Source organism: Solea senegalensis, linkage group LG3, assembly GCF_019176455.1.
Source record: "Solea senegalensis isolate Sse05_10M linkage group LG3, IFAPA_SoseM_1, whole genome shotgun sequence".
Lineage (NCBI taxonomy): Eukaryota > Metazoa > Chordata > Actinopteri > Pleuronectiformes > Soleidae > Solea > Solea senegalensis.
This window is the reverse complement of record NC_058023.1, coordinates 4,403,802-4,425,116: the sequence shown is the minus strand read 5'-3', so window position 1 is coordinate 4,425,116 and position 21,315 is coordinate 4,403,802. Positions and strand designations below refer to the sequence as shown.

General features: G+C 42.1%; 1 protein-coding gene across 3 annotated transcripts in view; it reads right to left on the bottom strand.

The window, feature by feature from the left end:
• The window catches only part of LOC122766580 (liprin-alpha-2-like), a 138,521-nt gene extending 130,453 nt beyond the window's left edge, over positions 1–8,068 (bottom strand). For all 3 annotated transcript variants that reach the window (XM_044021560.1, XM_044021561.1, XM_044021562.1), the window contains exon 1: positions 7,842–8,068. The gene's annotated coding sequence lies outside the window, so the exon portion shown is untranslated. The remainder of the gene's footprint in view (positions 1–7,841) is intronic.
• Positions 8,069–21,315: the final 13,247 nt, after the last annotated feature.

The following is a 21,315-nucleotide window of genomic DNA, read 5'->3' as shown; positions in this document are numbered from 1 at the left end:
CTGGCAGTGGACTGGGGTCTCCAGTCGTCTCCAGGCACGCGGCCAGACCCCCATCAGCTCACCATTCAGCCACCGTCCGCTGCCGTTTACATCCCAGTGGCCGAGCCGGCGCACAGCTTGGCCGGACGAGCTGCACATTGCCAGCCATCGCTTAGAGAGCGAGCAAGCCTGAGGACAGAGTGGGACGTTGGTGGTGCATTCTAAGTAGACGGTGGTGGTTTTGTTCCTAATATGGCTCAATAGATGTGTGAGGCAACAGAGAATTAAGGAGATGCTGCTGGTGTGCATGTGGATTTAGCATCGAGCAGTGGAAAAGAGAACTTGGCGGACAAATAGCATTTTTTTTCTGTTTGGAGGACTCAAACTCACTTAATATTCAGTTATAATGAGTTATTTCTGTATGTTTTTTTAATTCATAGATTCATTTTGCATCATGAATACCTTCATATTGTGAACTATTTAACGTTCCATATCAAAACAAACACCTTCATTTTGATATAATGCAAAATATCATCAAAAATAGCGTATGTTTTTCTCAAAAAGTTTGACTTGATAGGCCCCCTTCTGACCAAACTATACACTCAGTGGGCCCCAGGCCATTTTAGTCGGAGACCACTGCCCAAGAGTGTCACTGAAGGGCACTACAAGGCTTTTGTGACATTCAAGTTAGCGTACTGTATATGGTTCCTTTCTCGTCTAGGGTAAAATGATGTCACTATCTGTGACGTAGCCTAACCTTCGCTGATAGGTTGAGAGAAGTCGTGACTTTCCAAACTGACTGGGTCGCCCAGCGTCGGCAGTTTGGATAGCCACCGAAGTATCCATTTATAGTCAGAGTTAGTGATTTCTACATCTCTTATGAATGGATTTTTCTGTGGATTTTAAAAACACTCCACACTTTGTCCTCCCAATGCACCAACAAAGACATGCAGGGACACACTGATTATTTCTTATTTCTCCTTGAAACTGTGAGGAAAACAAAGTGCTCTGAGGATGTTTTTCCCCCGCCTCGATGCACACACAACCGCCGTTTTGTCCTGTTCCTGTACTTTATGCTTTGATCGCGCCGTGACCGCCCTCCATGAATCATTTCTGCCGTCTATGAAAAATCAATAGATACGGAGGGTAAGTGCACTGACTGATCTGCTATTGGACGTACCAAGCGGCAGGCGGGGACCGAAAGCCGACCGTATCGTTCAATAAAACATTTATCTGCTTAATTGTGCCATTCAAAAGGCATCAGACGTGTCTCTTTAGTTGAACTTTAGATTTAGACAGAGGGACGGAAATAAATCCCGTCTATTAACGATGATAAAGAGCCACCGCTTCCCCCAAAATGCCCTTTACTGTGGCCAAAATCTGCTGCTCTGTGTTTTGGAGGGCATATTTGAGCAGCAAGTCTCTTTAGTGGAGTGCTGGCGGCGGGAGTGATGACAGGTAAGAGTTACTGTGATCCTCTTGAATGGATAAACACTCATCAGCCACAGTGGGCAGTGTGAAGAATGTGCAGCCGGAGAGAGAGCTCTTATTAACCAGCCGGGGTTTGCAGATGTCTCGATTGCAAACGCCGACAAAAGCCACCTCCTCACAACTCAACAGTCCCTCCGACCTCCAGCTTTTCACGCAGGAAAAAAAGAGAGTGTTATGATAAAGCCACAGCAGGAAATCTGCTCCACAATTTCATCAGCATGTGCGTCTGGATGATACTCTCAGAGAGAGAAATTGGCACTTGAAGTAATAGACCTCAGAACGTTCTACAAACAGGGTGAATCTTGGTGAACTGCGACCGGTTAAAGATGTTTAACGTGAGGCTAAAATTATGCAGGAATAACAGGAAGGGAGGGAACAACGGCACACGAAATGCACACACATTTTGGGACTCGCAAACGGATCATTGGGCTTTGCTCCATGAGCCAGATGCCAATCAATGAATTATTCAGGGAGGGTATAGGAGTGAGGTTCTCTCCCCAATCAGTGCAACAAATCAGCAGACCTTTGTTACTGCATATAGCTTCACCCAACCTTGGAAAACCCTGGCTGCAGACTCAGGTGCCCAAGTCTCGGAAAAACAAACTTACAGAAACATAATATTCTAAATCTGCATTTAGTACCCAAATTCTGCAAATGCAAAATCACAACAAGTTTGATTTAACAGTCAACCGTCAACGCCCGTCTTAGTGTCAGACTTATGATTAATGCTTACCATATTCGTCTTCTTCGACTAACCCTTTTTAATTTTTTTTCCTACGGCCCGCAAACTCTCTGTAAATCAAGCCGACTTTGTGATAAAACTCACCTCTGAGCTATTTGAAGAAGAGCAACTGACATTCAACAATGCCCGTAAACTCCGCTCGCTCTCCTCGCACAGCGTTTATTATAATGCCAAATTAATGTGAAAAATACTGTATTTGTTGGGGTTTTTTGGACAAATATTCAGTGTCCCCCAGAACCCTTACCCACGATACATGTAAACATCTCACAAAATCATTTTATAGGGCTATGTATTGTTCTTATTTAATACTTTTAATAGATAACTCAGCGTCAATACTTGTTGGCGATAGAATTGATGATAGGAGGTGAATGTGACAGCACCCGTGCCTTTTCCCTTGCATTTACACCGTAAAAGTCGGCACTGCACATTCTTAGTATGTCACCTACCAAGAAACCCATTGTTTAGATACGCAATGAACAGACAGACAGACGGAAATCTCTTGCATTTCTTATCCAACCAATGCCAAAGTTAGCACTGCACACGCCGGTGCTTCCCAAAGTGTGAAGCACTCATGGGAACTGTTGGACAGACAGACAGACAGACAGACAGACGTTGAGCGATTAAGTTGAGGTGATTTGTATAAACTCATACTTTTACACAGTTCCAAATTGACTATAATTCAGCTAAGCGAAACAGAAAAAGAGGAGAACAATGTCAAAATGAGCAGGTGCTTACGAGTTCCTTTAAGTGGAACTGCAGCACTGTAGAGAACTGTCCTTATGGGACAGGGTGTAAATTTTGCCACTTATGTCGAATCACTACTTTTCTTCCTTCGTTTTTTTAACCAAAGAACAAATCAGCAAGAGGCAGCTAATTCCCCTGAATGTCTGCAGTTAATCTCATTAATGGGGACAATTGTGCGAGTAGATAAGGAGCAGCACACAAAACAGCAATATGTTCCTGAGCTGCACACGACCACGCGGGGCGAATTCAGCACTATTCACGACCGGGGGAACATCAAAAGGCCCGCGAAGCGCGAGCGTGTGCACAACCGGCAGAGGACCCAACATGACACGCTGTAGCTTTGGAGATAAGCTGTAGGACTGTGTACGTGTAGTGTTGGCTATTGAACGACTTAAAATTAAAACCAGCACTACTTCATAATGTGCTCAGAGCATGAATTTGTTTTTTCCACCTCATTAACGGAGGAGATGATCACTTAGAAACGAGTCAAACTGAGTAGTAGGCACGACCCTTGCAATGTCACTGTTGGCAAATGACCAGTGTTGGCCACGCTGAGAAGGTCTCCCAAAGATCAGCCAATTCCACAGCAGAGGGTAAACTCCCAATGTGTCGGGGCCAAGTTTGGACGAGGTACTTTAAATTAAGTTTCTTCATGATAGCGGGGCTAGCCTACTTGACATGGTTCTTTGCTAAATGCAACAAATGGGTGTTTTGTCTATGTTGGCTATTTGATTAGATTACGATTATCATGTCAACCATTTTGGAGAGGAAGCAGGCGGAGAGTCAAAAGCCCAACTACCAACTTCTGGCCGGAGGCTTCGATACAATGTACGACCACGAGAAAGAACTTTTCCAGTATATTGTGTTTTGTTCATTTAAGATAAATAACAATTGTAGTAATGTTTGGGCAAAATGAAAAGAGACGTTGTTTTGGAATTGTTCCTCTCTGATTGGATTGATTAAACTGCTACACGCTTCAAGGAATCAATACAGTATCACACCATGATATATGGTGTGATATGAACGTACTAATCAAAATGCCTGTCGGGTTCAGACAAAAAAAAAAACACCATCTGGTTCGCACTAGTGTTTGCTGCATAGACAGTTTTGTAAAGAAAAAAATCAACTGGTTGGAAACTCCATATAATTATGTGTAATATTAGTACATCGATGTAAGGCTCCCCGTAGCCTCATGAAACACCTCTGCGTGTTGTCGGTTGTTCAAGCTCAGTTCCTCACTACATTAAAACATGACTCCATGACCATATTGTTTTCCGACGACACTTCACTGGCAAGCGCACAGGGGCTGATTACACACACACACCGCTTTGTGGCCACCAAGGGAGCTGACTGCTGAAAAATTCCACCTTTAAATAATGCCTGTGTTTGATTCCTTGGCGTGGCGCTGAGCACAAAATGCATCTGCAGGTCCCTTATTGATGAGCTGGAACGGTAATGCATAGACGCTTGTGCGCCGCCCCTTTCCCACTTTGGCGTCCGCGTCACGGCCCGACAGTTAGGAAAAGAGTGACATAGCATTTTCTTTTTTTTTTTTTTTTATGAATGGAAAGGGTCACAGATTGCATGGCGTGCTGAGAAGTCCCATTCATGTGGCTCCCTGCACCTTTCGACCGCCTGAGAGACTGGTCTGCCAAGAAAACAACCAATCAAGTCTACACACAGCCAGTGCTAACTCCTCTCTGACGCTACAAGGCCGACGACGTCTAGTACGACGACATTCAAGTTCAGCATGTCCTTGCAGGTTAAAGCCTCGACATGAGGCTGTGATATCTGCAGTGTAGTGTAAATTGTTTCACGCAGGGGCGAAAGGTTCCACTAAGGACACTTCTTCTCCTTTCCCCGAAGGAATTGGAGGACGGTTCTGGGACCCGAGGTGTAGTTTTTGCTCTTTAAATAAAAATGAATTGGGTTGGTACGATGGCTCAAAAGCATTCGTATCCATTATTCATTGCTACCTCCAGGTTTTTGACTTATTTCATGGACGTTTCTTGCTCTACAAATAAAGTGTGCTATAATGTCGCACCTAATGCTAAAGTGAAGGTGTTTTCGCTTAGGGTTTTGCAAAAGTGGAGACTGTAATTGGACAGACAACAGTGGGAAATACACATTTTGAACCAAATAACAAATACAGAATGGGGAAATGTCTTTTCAGATAGTTTCATATTCTCAAGAAAAGATTAACAATCACCTGCCAACATTGTAGTCTCTTGTAGACTAAAACAATTCAACCGAATGAAACGAAATAAAACTGCAATGAATCCCGCAATCAGTGATCAGTGTTTTCGGAGTAATTATCTTCAACAAGCATTTCCCGTAGATACCAAAGAATAGGACAGAAATAGATGTCTGATTCAGGTCAACCTCAAAAACAAAGTTGCCAAATAACATTTAACTATGATTATCTGTGGGGAATGTTAGCAAATGAAAAGCTAAATATGAAGAAAATATATTATATACATTAATAATCAAGAAAGAGAGTCAGTGAAAGTGAATATAAGCCTGAAACTTGATTTAGGTAGAAGTGTGTAAGAAAGAGTGACATCTAATGGTGAGACTGCAGAATGCAACAAACGGAAAACTCCTCCGTTCACCCCTTCAGGGAACTATGCATCCTAGAAAGGATGCAAACACGATCCCACTCTCTCTGCCATTTCCTCCTCGTCCTTTGTTAGTTAATGCAAGTGTAGCCATTTTTCTTTGTTTTGCGTGAGTTAGCTTTGGCTTCAAAATGGCTAGGTTTGTCTATTCGGGCTGCTGGAGAAACGTGGCTCAGTAAATTAAAGCCCTTATATATAGGGTGAAAGGCGGGGTCACAATTCATCATAGGGCCACATCTGGAGACAAACAACCGCCCACTCTCACACCTACAGTCAACTTAGAGTATCCGAATCCCCATATTTAGGACTTTGGGAGGAAACTGGGTCTCAGAACCACTACACCAACCGTGTGACCCCTGCTTTTCATGCTTAACCATTAAATGAAGTCAGCTCTCGTACTGTTAATGGATCCTTGTAAGAGAACATGAATGGAGACAAGGCCGACGACCACAACACGTTGTATTCTGTCCGTCCAATAGTGGACACAATGAGCAGAAAAAAGCGAAGGAGATAGCGGATGACATGGGTGTCGAGTTACACCCAGGCTGCTGTGGAGGCTGTGCATCAAGTGTGTGTATGTGTGTCTCCATTTGTCTCTGAGTGTGCTCCACCTCTGACTATGGGTGAGCCACTGCTGGCAGAGGAGGAGGAGGAGGTGGTGGAGGTGGTGAGGGATCCTTCTGATGTGAGTGTGTGTGCTCGACTGAAAATACGTCCTGCACGCACATGAGAGGACGAGCGAGAGGCGGCTTTGGCGTTGCCTTGAACGTCGGCCACACTCTCCTGCAGCAAGGTCGCACGAAGCGCCGATCGATAGAGATTGAATAAGGGAAGCGGATCGAGGTGAACAACATCAACCACAACAACAACAACAACAAATAACGCTGAGGCTGCAGCCGACGTGGACCAGACCAAACACTTTCACTGCGTTTCACTTTCCTCTTTTAGCAACAGTCGAACTCAACAGCCCAGTCGTGTGACTAAGTTAGCAATGCCAGGATAGTGAAACTGTCAGGGACGCCGTAATTTGTTCAGTAAAATAATCCAGATTTGCCCTGGCGTATCGATTATCGCGGCGATAGGTCACCAAATCAATATTTTGTCCTCCTTCTACCGCAAACCGGACGCTAACTTCTAAACCACTGTGACCTGCCAACATTCGCTTGGTACAAACGCACATGAACGTGCGTTAAATTCAGTTTCAATGTGTGAAACACTTCAACGGAAGCCGTGGCTGTGAAACAATAAATCAAAGCCTCTGCCACAGGTAGCAGCCACTTCTCCGCAGGACACCTCGAGGCAATGAGAGCTTTGTCTTTGCACACCGTGACACACAGTATCCAGCAGTGGAGAGTATGTATGTATGTATGAATGAATGAATGAATGAATGAATGGCATCCATGGAAACTCCCGCACACTTTCAATGGGGGAAAATGAAAAATAAAACGCGCGTGATCATGTCAGTTAACGTACGGCCGTTTAACCTTCGAGCAACACGTGAAGGCAGCACCTGCGTGTGTGTGTGCCATTTCATTCATTCACCCATTCATTCATACATTCACTGTTTATACGAGTAGTCATATGTGTCCCAAAGAAGGAATCACAGAGGGATTATTTCATTTAAAGATAACCTTGGTTGAGGTTTGCAGTCCCTTTGTAGTGTTATTCATTCATGTGTTCATACATTCATTCATACGATAAAAAAAAAAAAGTGTGTGTGTGTGTGTGTGGGCTAGTTCATGCTCTCTCCCTGCTCACATCTCTATAATAGGCCGGTAATGATATCGTTTACAGGAGGGGCAGCTGTTCCTCCTGTGACAGCGCTTCTGTTTCACTGTTACACACACACACACACACACACACACACTGAGACTGCAGAGCATCTCCACGTTCTCTGAAATGTTAATTGGGGGGAGAATCCTTGGCTATTGTCTCAAGTGCATTACATCATTCCAGCCTCTCAGTCTGCCTCCCGCCCCCCTTTAACTCTCTCCTCTATAACAGCCGGTCCTTCTCTCCATCCTCCATCCTCCTCCATCATCCATCCTCCAGCTCACAATGTCATACATGTTAAAACCACCACGGACGCATGGATGCATCCAACACAGGAGCTTCCTCCTCCTCCTCCTCCTTCCCCAGCATCACCAGAGTTGAGGATGTGAGGAGAGAAAATCACCTTGAGCCTGCAGGAGCAGGGCAATGTAGGTCACTGCAACAGCGTGTGCATGTATATGTATATATCATTATTTATATATATATATACTCACAATGTATTCCTGTGCTATGAGAGCACCAGGCAACCGCAGTGTCTCCGCAAACTGTGAACGCAACACAATCCCTAGTCTTCTTCTTCTTCTTCTGCCGCTGCTGCTGCTGCTGTTTCTGCTTCTTCAGGGGAACAAACAGGCAGCGACGCCGAGGATCCAGTGGTGAAGGTGCGGCTGCTCCAAGCCGCTGCTGCCGCTGCTTCTGCCGCTGCCACCGCTGCTGCTGCTGCTGCTGATGATGATGATAAAGATGGCATCACCAAAAATGAAAAACAAACTCGCGAACAAAAGAGCGCGGATGGTCTCCACCATCGGACGCGGAGGTGACTGTCAGTGACATCTGATTTCCGGGGGGCAACGCACACTGACACACATGGAGAGACGAGGGAGACGCGCGCGCCGGGCGAGCGACGGAGAGAGGGAGCGCACACACACACACACACTCGCACTCGCTCTCACTCTAACGCACTTACGAACACACACACACACACGCACACATGCACTCACTCACACACCGGTGAGGAAATGACGGCACGTTACACATTCAGCTGTGAGAAGAAGCGGAGCTGGAAAAGACCATTATCTCACTGAGGAGGGGGGAGCGTGAGTCTTAAAGTTACAGCTGTGCAGTTATTTATACTACTACTGCTGATAATACTACTGACACTACTACTACTATTAATACTGCTGCTACTAGTACTGATACTACTATTACTACTATTATCATTATTATTATTATTATTATTATTATTATTATTATTAATACTGCTAGTACTACTACTATTAATACTGCTGCTACTACTACTACTACTACTACTGATACTACTTCTTCTACCATTACTACTACTACTGATACTACTTCTTCTACTATTACTACTACTACTACTACTACTACTACTACTACTGATAGTACTACTATTAATACTGCTACTACTACTACTGCTACTACTATTACTACTACTACTACTACTATTACTACTACTACTACTACTATTACTACAACTACTACTGATAGTACTACTATTAATACTGCTACTACTACTACTGATACTACTACTACTATAACTACTGCTACTACTACTACTGATATTACTACTACTATTACTACTACTACTACTACTGATACTACTACTTCTACTATTACTACTGATACTACTACTACCACCACCACCACTACTACTACTGATACTACTACTACTACTGCTGACACTAATGATACTACTACTACTATACTACTACTGATGCTACTACTACTACTACTTGTACTTTAATTTGTATTTATTTGTACAGTTAACCTAACTATTTACATTTTCAATTGTTTTAATTTACTTTATTCTTTTCTTAATCCTAATCCTATATGTGAACTTGTTTTTTTTAATTTAGTGACATTTTCTCTATGCTCTTTAAAACATTTAAGCCTGTTCATTATAATTATTATTGTTATTTAAATAATCTTTACACATTTTGAACATATTTGTTATGTTATTTATAGTAATATAATAATATATATATCAAGTAGAGTAACTTACAAACTTTTGATACCAAATAATAAGTAAATAATAATTAGTAGTAGTTACAAGTGACGGCACACGTGTGTCACTGTCCGTGGTGCTGAATCCCGCTCCGTGTATTGTGTTGTATGACACGCAGCTCGGCCCTCGCTGCGACCCACAGTCTGGTGTCGTCACTTCGATAATTACATCAGCTCTTTCACCTTCTGTGGGGAAACAATGGACAAACAGCGGAAGATCTATGGACCTGCATCTCCATCCAGAGAAATTAAACGAGTTTCCCTCGGATTCTGGGAAAACATCCATCTGGACTGATTTATCCTGTGGCTGCCAGACTGTCACCGAACCACTGTATTTAATTAACAGACATGATGCACTAGTTTGGTGTTTTCTGCCTCATTCGTCTCTTCCGTAATAGAAACTGAAGCTGCACCTGGGAAAATAAAACACTTTCTGATGCATGGCTCTTCTCTCTTTTTCTTTCCCTGTTGCAGCCTCAGCTCACTTCTCTCCGCTCTTTATCTCTTATCTGATAAATAACACAGAGAGAAAAGTGGTGAAGTAGAAGTTTTCTTAGTGAAGTAAATGCTCCTCTACTCCTCTAAACTAATGTGATTAGCGAAGATGAATGTATTTTTTTTTTTTTGGGGGTCATTTTGATATTACCCAGGGTTTACACACAAGAATAAAACAATAAAGTGGTGTTGTTCGCTCCAACACCCTCAAGCTACGTGGCAACATCAGCATGAACTTCCTTACAAAGGAAAAAAAACAAATAGAAAAACATCAGTCTAAGGGGAAATTATTATTTTTTAGTGCCATCTTCAGGCGGGGAGGGTGAACAAATAAAACTTAATCTGACCTCCAGGTCATAATAGTGATACAGAGAAAGTACAATACCCAAAACATTTTATAAAAAAATTATTTAAATGTGAGGAAAAACTGGTTCTGTGATGATATGGGCGCAAAAAAAAAACAACTAAGATTAATCCAAAGCAAAAATTAACAGACACTGGAATTACAATGGCTCTCTGACCACTTTATTAGGTTCCACAATTAAATCAAGTTAGAAATAAAAATGAATGAATCTAAACAAGAATATACACAAAAAAAAAATGAATCCATCACATATGTCCCTATGTAACACATAAAACGAAGTAAAACACCCCCATACACACAGTAATACAAGCAAAAATGAATTAATCTACAGTGTAATAAATAGATTTAAATAATCATTTAATGAAATTGATTAAATTCTGATTTCCAAAAACAGGTTCAACGATTATATGAGAGCAATAAAAAAAAAAACAAAGATACTGGAAATAAAATGCCTCTGTTTGACACTCACTGACCAACTTATTAGGTACACCGGTTCCACTGCTTGATCACAGAGGCCTTTGTGCAGACCTAATGATGATGGCGCTGAATAAGGCTGTGAAAGATCACTGAGGCGAGATGGAGCAAAACCAGTCAAGGCTTTAAAAGCAGAATTTAAGAATTGTAAAAAAAAAAAAAAAATAGATTGGGAGTCAGTGCAGAGACGCCAGGAGCCGTTCTGCTCTCGCTTGTGAGTTCCGGTCAGCAGACGATGGTGCAGACGACATCAGTCTCCATCAGCAGGTCGCTCAAAGACCGGTGTGATTTTTCTCTTCACCTCTTCTCAGTTTTCTCGATCCATTTTTGTGTCAGTCTGCACTTAAACGCAGCGGCTCCATGTGTTCCCTGTTGCAAACTCGTAGATCTTCATTTATTTCTGCTGTTCTCCCCTCTAAAGGTGCTTCTACCTGTGCTGATGTTGCTAAGAGACCGCTGAGGTTTTCACTGGATCCTCCCACATCGTCTGAAACACCTGCAGTGGCAAACATCTGCTTTGTTTCTTCATGTTGTGGAAACATGCTGCAAATGTCAGTGTTGGGGAGGGATTTCAGCACCTGGAACATTTATTTTCACTGTAATATTATCAATTTTGCCACTAAAAACTACCTCTCTCGTTTCCCCTGGTGATAAGAAAGACATTTTTAAGAATATAGAAAATTCATTTATAAAAGAACATCCATACATACACTGAATAAATCCATATAAAGTTGAAATAATTCCAAACACAAAAACTAATAGACAAAAAAATGACTCATAGACAAAAAATTATATTCCTTAAAAAAATCCCTATACACACAAATGAATACATTTTTTATATATATATATGTAAAAAAGTCTATATAAATGAAAATGATTGAAACAGACAAACAAAAATTAATATACATAAAAATGTGAATGAATCCCTCACAAAAAAAAACACAATATAATATATAATATTAATTATATAAAAAATATGGACATTTTTATACAAAAAAACTCAAGAATTTCAAGAATTTCCAGCCCAGTGTGAAACTTTAAACAGGTCGCAAGACTTTGGGTTTTTTTTTCCACCTAAATCAAAGTTTCGGTACAAGTTGCGGTTTTTAAACAATCACAATTCCTCCCCAGCACTTTGTGAGAAATTAACGGAGCTGAAAATAAATATGAAAAACAACCATGAATACGTCATAATAAAACCCAAACAGTCACTATTTGGACAGCGTTGCCTCACTTCCTCCACCTCGCTCTGTCCTTGAAGCAGATGAACACCGAAGCGGCCGCTGAACCAGTCGAGAGCCCAAACCCCCTGTTGCATCTGGTCTTGATTGGCCGAGAGAAGGGTCCCAGTTGCCAGGCAACCATCCAGCGGTGTAGCTGACACACAGCTGCTAATGAAGCTGGGGTGTTGGGGGAAATACAGAGGGAGAAAGCTACAGGACAGGGGCTGTCCGACCCTTTTTTCTCATGCTTTGCACGTACCGAGGTCCTGTTCCACTCTCTTCATACGCACACACACACTCGTTTACTTCCTCAGTGTGAGAAACATCCTCCCATGGGGGCCAGAGTGAGTCTGAGACATCCCCCCCCACCATCCCTCTCATCGCCCAGTGACTGATATTTACACAGTGGAAGGAGGGAACAGCACGACATTCAGAGTGTTTTTTAAAAAAAAAAAGATTCAGAGGTGTAAAGACACAGATGGCCATCCATCACACAAACGTGACGGCAGCAGAGCGGAGTGTCGATCGCTGGCTGTCTACAGAGTCTGCAGAATCCGTGTCGTGCAAAGGTCTTCATGTTTCCAGACGAATGATTGCCTCGGAAACTGTGTTGCTTAAAAATCCTCTTCAGACCGCAATTGTAAGCAATAAATGAACGCATTGTTACAGAAATAAAAAAAAAATCAAATCACCTGTGGAGCATGAAGAATGTTTTTTGGGAAAAACTACTGCCAGGATGATGAAGAGCTGATCCGAGAACCGGCATTATTCATTTAAACGAGTGTTAAAAGTTAGCGCCACCGAAAAGGACCCGATCCGTGTCTGTCGCACGTTCCTGTGCTCTGGAGGCGGAGCTTCAGAGGTAGGGTCTGAAGAAAAGGGGCTTGGACTTTTCAAACTGTTTTTTTCCAGGATCTCCAACCCCCTCGTTTCTGTAGCGTCTGTTTGGTGCTGGTGCCCGTTTCACCGACATGGACGATACAGAAGCTTAGTCCCACGGGCAGAAGACTTCTGAGAAGCGTCTCCTTATCTGGAGCTTTCCGGTGTCATCATCGTCTTCTTACTGCTGTAGATAAGAGCGCTGACTTACCACACACTGTGTCCAGTAATCTTCACATTTAGGAGCAGGACACTGTGACTGTGAGTGCATTTAAGGAGAAGCAGTTCCAGATTTAATTACAAATGGACAAAATCTACCATTGGATTACCCCGGGGGAGGGCAAGATTCAAATTTGAACTTCAAAAACCCATTTACAATGCGTAATATGACCATTTACAGTTTGGTAAAGACTTTCGCGGCGTCCTTCCCCGTCTTAGTTTTCATTTTTCTGAAGCGAAACCCTTCTAGTGTCTTCCGAGGACAGACGACTGTCCGCGTGAGCCCTCGTCGCCGAGGGTAACCCTGTCGCGTCATGTCTGACAGGTGCTCTTCTCGCTTGGGAAAAAAACACGGCTGTTGGGTCTCTCGATGGATAAGAACCTCCCGTCAAGGTCTCTCAGCTTCCCTCTCCGGACAACAACTGATTGACGTGGTCCCATTAAGGTTTTATGAGGCCAATGTCAAAGGGGGTCTCTTGTACCTTCAGCCGTCACCTGGGTCTGGTGCATCATGGGACAGTTGTGTTGTGAGGAAGAACACAACACAACAGAGACGGCGTGATGAAAAAAGGACTGGAAATATGGATTTTTATGGATTTAAAGAACGCAAGTGCACCACTCAACAACATATATCTCATTAGTCGTCTCGTTTTTGGACGTTTTAGTGCACACGTGTTACATATTGTCTCTTTAAACTGCCAATGATTGCTCATGTCGAAGATAAATCCACAAGTGTCCTTGTCCCGCTGCTTTTCTGAACAATGCACGATTTCCCTCTGAATTGCTTTGTGCTCTCCGTCCTCAAAGGCAATGCGTCTCGGTCCTACTGAGAGGCCAGATATGAATTATAAATAATTCAGGCAGTGGCAAGGGCAGGATACACACGGGGGTCCTGGGAGACCAGCGCTGGACTGGTTATTCTGGCCAGTGCGGCTGAAGGAGCTTCGATGTCTCCCTCTGAGACCTTTCAAAGGTTTCAACACTGAAATAATGATTCTGTGGACACTTCTGAGTGGAAGGTGTTCCTGAAACGGAGGCTGTAATTGGCTGGTGTTGAAGAAGTGGAAGGAGAAGAGGTTTCGTTCTAATTTTTAGTGTTTTATCTTGATGTATTTGTTATTATACTTCCTTTTAACCCGGGTTTTATATAAATGTGTGTATTTACTGACATTGACCGTGTTGTTGCCAGACATGAATAATGTTGATTTGGTTGACATCCAAATCAAGGACTTTTCAAGGACTTTCCTAGACCAAGATTGGAGGGCGACTTGTATGTCCACTCTTTAGGTTTACAAAACCTTTGACATATTTTTTTTTCAAATTCACAAACCTTCAAGGATTTCAAGGACCGGTGGGAACCCTGATTCATATTCAAGACATCAAAAACATGTTTGTGAGGCCAGTATTACCTTGACCTTTGGCTGCCCAAATCGAACCAATTCCAATATCCTTCCATCCATCTTCTGCAATTGGATTTCTAAGTATATCCCATCAAAATCTGATCTTTCTGACCAACTGTTCACATTATATATCGCAAGTGATCAGTCATCAATCTGTGCCCGTTTCTGTTCCCAAATGGTTATGGTTAGCTTTACTTTGTCGCTGTATTGTTGTTATTTGCGTCGTATTGGAGTGACCGAGGCGTTCAGATTGAAACGGATTAGTAAAAAAATGCCTTATCTTCTCCATGAGGGTGGCGGGGGGGTCGCTGGTGCCAATCCCAGCTGACATAGGGTGAAGGCAGAGTACACAACCATCCAATCCTCTCTCTCACCCACGGTCCATTTAGAGCATCCAATTTGCCTCATCTGCAAATTTGAATGTTTTTGGACTGTGGGAAGAAACCGGAGAAAACCCACACACATGGGGAGAAGCTTTACGGGCGGTGGAATGGGAACTGGGCTTGTAACTAGAGGGTCGCCGGTTCAAGCCCCCACCAGGTCGAAAAGGGCCACACTAGGGGTCTCCAACAAGTAGCTCCCAGTCCCTTTCCAAGTAGCTCGCCAAAGGTTAAATTAAAGGTTTTACTGAGTCAAATTCAGAGGTTTCCCGCTGAGCAGAGTGTCAGATGGACGTTTAAATGGCTCTTCAGCGGACACCTCTCTCAACCCTGTGGCCCCAAACCATCCCAATCTTGCCCCTCTTGACCTACAACCGACCTTTAACGGTGGATCCTCCCTTTCGGCGGCGTAAGTTTAATCAACGGTGGCGGGAAGTCTGGCGCTTTGGTTTGTGTGAGGTGAAAATCTGATCGACTCACATTTTATTTGTGTGTTTCATAATATTATTAAAGTGGTCGCGTGCATCGTCTTCATTGTTTCAAAGCTCGGCGCAAAGAGGAACAGATTACAAACATTACGGTCCAGTGACCCGTTGATGTTAAAGTCATTAGTACAGTGGCCCTCAAGCACAGATTGGGGGGAAACACAGCAACAAAACACAAAAAAGTAATCATCTTGCGACCAGAAGGTTGTTTTTCCCCGTTGAAAATATGCAGAAATAACACAAGGTGGGAGCCACAGTCGCTCTTTGACGAGTGTAAAACTGCTTTTTAATGCTTGCCACAGTTGTAGACTCTATCGTTCCATAACCCTCAAATCACAGGTATGTGTCGGCGTTATTCAATCAAATATGACCTCGGCGAACGAATTCAAGTCATTTAGAGGAATAAACACATTCTGAGTCACAAGGGCAGCGCTGCAAATCACTCTTCGATGGTCGGAACACACTGCATTTTACTGTTCGCACCGAGCCTTTAGACTGGATGGGGTTTTATCTACCAAATGTAACCTTCGTGAATGAAATCAAGTCATTTTGAGGATTTTAAAACTGGTTAAACTGAGCGGGTGGGCTTTATTTTGAAGGAGAAATTAATTTTGAGTTAGAAAGTAGAAAGTGCACTCACTATTTTGGCATTATTAGCCGAAGTGAGCCTTTATTAGAATTTCTATCGCTTGAAAATGAAATTTGAGGCAGAAAAACTGATCCTGCAGGTGTTCCAACGCAATGAGTGGTCTTTATTTTGACGAAAGAAACAGCTTTTGAGTTAAAATGGGCATTTTATTGGTTGTATTGAGCCTTTATTAGTATTTCTACAGCTCAAAAATATAATTTGAGGCAGAAAAAACCTTTCAGAGTTAGTTTTATACATCCAGCACAGATATTTCAAAGGGTAGAATGAAATGGATGGGCTATATTTAGACTAATATAACCAGAAGAATGAAACAAGTCACTCTGAGGGTAAAAAAAAAATCAAAAGAAAATGAAAAATGCATGATGTATCACTCCACTTTCCACTAAAAAAGAAGGGTAGACAGGATATCCTGTATTTTCCTTTAGCTTTCCTGGTAAAACTAGTCGTTTAAAACATTCAAATCTATCCGTGAGAGCAGGTTGTGCGTTGTTACCGTCTCCAGCGTCTCCTCGAAACCAAACCTCATCAAATCGCCGTCTGGCCCGCGAGCAAGTGTCTCGAGAGCGCTCGGTGTCCTCGCTGCCCGTGCCAACAATCTGACGGACACCCTGGGTTTAGAACACTGCAGTGGACTCTGTGCCATCAGTCACGTCCCAATCTAAACCCAAGTGTCCCAGACACAGTCACATTCCGGAGTTTCTTCCCATCACAGTCACATGGAACCAAAGGTGCCATTTTTTTACACTTAAACAGAAAAAACATGTGACTGTATGGGTCTTGTCCTCGGGCATGGATTTCTATAGTTACAGGCCACACCCCCGGAAAAACAGGTAGTCTAAACAATTTAACCCCACGGTGAAGACGGGACAGGTGGACAGACAGAGTGTCCATCAACAGCCCGACAGAGATGACCCAGTTAGTGACGGGGGAAATACGGTGTTGGTGACAGCTTGTCAGCTTATGACCGAGTCGGTGTGTGTGTGTTTATCAGACGCCCGCACACCCCGTCACACTCTTCATCAACTCTTATTGACTCCTTATTGTCCCTTGGTGTTTTGGTTGCTTCCTGCTCCTTGTATCCATGGTTACCTGTAACGGTGGAGAACTAAAGCACTTTTCCACGGAGACCGGCGGCGCTGGTGAAAGGACACTCTTTTTCCAGGGCCTCGCGCCAGGTGAAGGATTTTGCATCAAATAAACAAAAATATGTGGCCACCATGGCAACAAAATTCCCCCGGCATGCGACCACAGCGCGGGTATGAGCGTGTTTGGTTCGTTAATGTACAATAATTCTGTTTTTTTTTGTCAATACTGGCAACATTTCCAGCCCTGGAAACCTTGAAATATGACCTAAATCTTATTTTTCTGCAGTACAGATTATAAACTTGAATTCCCCAGTAATTCTAATTCTTTAAATTCAGTATTGCCAACAAAAAGATTGCTCATTTCACGCTTCATTTCTGTACCATTACTGCTGATTTTGTTGTAATGTTCAGTATTATAATTACTAGAAAAAAGTCGTAATTAACTCTCTTCAATCCACCAAATGGCTAAATGCTATTTTTTTGAGTTACTACACAAATGGTTAATATAAATTTAAATTCTTGTCATTATTCAACCTGAAAGTAAAAATCCCGTCCTCCTGCGTTGGTGCAGGCGGATGATGTCACGTTGACGGAGTGTGTTTTTGTTGCCGACTGTGATTTAATCTCTGTTATGAGGTGTTTGGGGCTCTTTATGAACACATTTACTAAACAGTCTCCGCCGCGCGTCTCTTGTCCATAGGACAGGATATTCGACCTCTGTCGCCTCCTGATGTGAACGAGATAAGGAGTTACCGGGGGAACGTGGGCGGAGGAAATGCGACCTACACCGAACCACCGCGGGTTGAAGGATCAAATGTTTGTCCTGTGGCGTCTCCAGGATCCGCACAAAAGACACAACCGCTTCACTTCACATGACAACTGTGTGTTTCAGTTTATACTTATACACAATACAATCCCAATCTGTAGATCAGTTTAAAAAAAAAGACTTCAAAAATCCCTGAAAACATCACGGAAATGTCTAAAAACTCAACTAAAAAATCTTGATTAAAAAATAAGACAGTGCCACCAAGTGGTCTGGAAGGTACTGTGCATGTACGGTCAGTGTGGAATCAAACACAAAGGATCCTGAAAATAGTGATTATTTCATTAACCTTGTGGTTTTGGTCCCTATTCGTCTACTTTCTAATACATGGTCTATGATCTGCTCCAGAAAACAATAAATCACACGTCATATTTCCTTTGCGACGCGTGCAGACATCTCACAGGCCTGTTGAAAATGAACCTCCAATTTAGAAACGATTATCAGAGGAGAGAACGCGTCTCCCATAGCAACTGTGCAACAGGGGGGGGGACGTTGGGAATGTTTAATCATTCAAAAGGATTGTATTTTATTGTGGGCGCATATAATTCCATATGAGCAGACCTTCAGGTGTCAGAGAACCCTTCATTTTCTACTGTTTTGTCTTCCACATGAGCAGGGGGTGGAGTCAATTGTAGCTGATAACGTGAAAGGAATCAGGGACAGGTTGGTTCCTCCCTCTCCAGGGGCCACCCGCTTTTTCGTGTAATCTGCATATTGGATTTGGCAGAGATTATTTCTCTGGTCTTGAGATAAAACTAGTTGGGGTACATTTTCGAGGAGTGGTCGGCAAAAAAAAAGCCCGCCAGCATCAGTGTGTGGCCCGGCAGATGATTTAACAAATGATTTGCGTAACTTCACAAAAGAAGAACAAAATGTGTACTTATAGGGAGATCATGCAAACTGGAGAAAGAAAGAACCGGGATTTCAAGCCAATGACCTTCTTGCATCTTATCAGAAAAAGTTTTGTTTCCTTCTTTTACTTCTTTAAGGTTTTTTTATACAGGCCAAAATGAGTATCTGCTGAATGAGCTTTAACACTCAGTTTACTTCTGCTGTCGTGTCATGTCATGCCCTCCAAATTACACCGTGTAGATTTTCTGTGCTTGAAACACCACCTGAACCTACAGAGGGCGCTGCTGTTCAGCTAAAACAAGAATTTAAAAGTCAAATTAATTTTTATGGAAGCATATTACATTTACTTGAAAAAAAAAACTTCACTTTCTCTGATTTAACATCATTTTCCTAAGAAAACAAATTCCAGCTGTGTTTTGTCCTCAATAAACAAGATAAGTCAAACAAGAGAAGCTTCTATTCAATTAAATGCTTTATTTAGGCGAATGCGCAAAAAGGGCCGTGGGTTTGAAGCGTGTGAGAAAATCCACATTGTTGTACATTTGTCTGGCACGCTTAACGCCCGGGATGTGCGTCTTTGAGAGGTTGATAAAGAAAGAAAAAGAGATTTGGAGCAGGAGAGAGAGATTTCCCTTCCAGGAGCCATTGAGTGAGGAGACGATGATGGATTGTTCTCTAAAACTGAGCTCTTTTGTGTCTTTGCTTATGGGCAGTGGGAGTCTGTATCACCTCAGTGCAGAGAGAGATAGTGAAGGAACTCGCCGCTTTTAAATCACTCGTGTTTGTCTGAAGGCTGGAAAAAAAAACGCGACATCGCTTGCAGCACGATGCTAAGTCTCTTTGCAGCCACAACGCGTGTGTGAAAGTGACATGGGAGTTGAACCCGCGTCGCTCAAACAAAGTACAATAATTTAAACACTTAGCGAACTGCCGTCGGAAACTTCAGCGAAGCTACTTAACGACAACACACCCGAGGTACCAGACTGCTGTTATTTATATTTCCACTAGAATTACATGTTATAGAACATAAACCCAGTCGGGCTCTGAGATCTACTGACTTAGGTCAGATAGTGGAGCCCAGAGTTCAAACTAAACATGGTGAAGCAGCTTTCAGCGGTTATCCTGCTGAAATGATTAATGAATTTAAAGCAAATCATTATTTTACGCTGCAACCTTATTTATCCCCTCCTTTTCTATTTTTCTGTATTTTGTTTTTATTGTTATTTCTAAATTGTTTTATTTTTATTTCTAAATTGTTTTTATTGAATTGTTTTTGTTTTTATTTCTAAATTTTTATTTTTATTTCTAAACTGTTTTATTCAATTGTTTTTGTTTTTATTTCAAAAATGTTTTATACAATTGTTTTATTTTTATTTCTAAATTGTTTATATTTCTAAATTGCTTTTATTCAATTGTTTTCATTTTTTTCTAAATTGTTTTTATTCAATTGTTTTTATTTTTATTTCAAAAATGTTTTATACAATTGTTTTATTTTTATTTCTAAACTGATTTTATTAAATTGTTTTTATGTTGAAAGTGTTTTTTGTTTTATTTTTCCAATTCTTACTGTTTCATGTAAAGCACATTGAGCTGCATTTGCATATGAAATGCCCTATATAAATAAAGCTGCCTTGCCTTGACTAGGGGCACCCATTATAAAAACACGGTTGGTGTAGTGGTTACCACTCTTGCCTTGGAAGCTCAACGGTTTCTGATGGAAAAAACAAGAAGTTTGTACTGTACCGTACCAAACCGAACCATTTCACTCGATCGAAACACGCGATCACAGTGAGTCCGCTCAACATCCAGGTTTACTGTAACAGTGTAATCCATTTCTGAAACTTCTTGTGGACGCTTCTAGGCATTTTAATTGGGGTGTTGCAATTAAAAAAAATAAATAAATTACTGGTGTTTGTGCTCACAAAATACTCTTCAGGCTTCAACAAAAGTACATAAAAAAAAAAAAAGGAACTTAACAGATCCTTCAAGCTGTTTTATGCAGAACAGACTTGCCTGACAAGATTCAGAAGTCAAAGGACAACGCTCGACACGACAACTGAGGATTTGCTCGTCAGGCGCCTCAGCACAGCTCCGGCCATCGCAGTAAAGGAAGGTAAGTGTTAAACAGTACACAGTATTTGACCAACACATGTCATTTCATGAATGTTAGAAAATATACATGTTTTTAAATACACGTCAAACACAGGCAGTAACAAACAAAGGACATTCAAAGATTCAAAGTTATTCCATTATTGACCAGTTTGTGACTTTTATTCCATGCTGTTACAAATCGGGTTTATTTTGAGCATTTCATACAGCGAACGTGGGTTTAACTCATTAGAATCTCGCAATTATATAGAATTACACAAGTTTCCACACGCCTATAGAGCACTATTGTATTTGAACTGAGGGAGCGGTTTTGTGATTCCATATGCAGATGGATTCTTTGTGGTTTTAGGAAAGCAAACATTATTAGAGACAACTGTGAAACATCTCCTGCCCCTCTGCTCATCTCAGCGTGTTAAATACTCTGTCGATATGCTACTGCAGAAATGTCACATATTTCCATCTTCTCGTCTTTGGACCTAAGCAGGTAATTGGTAGGTTGTGGTTCC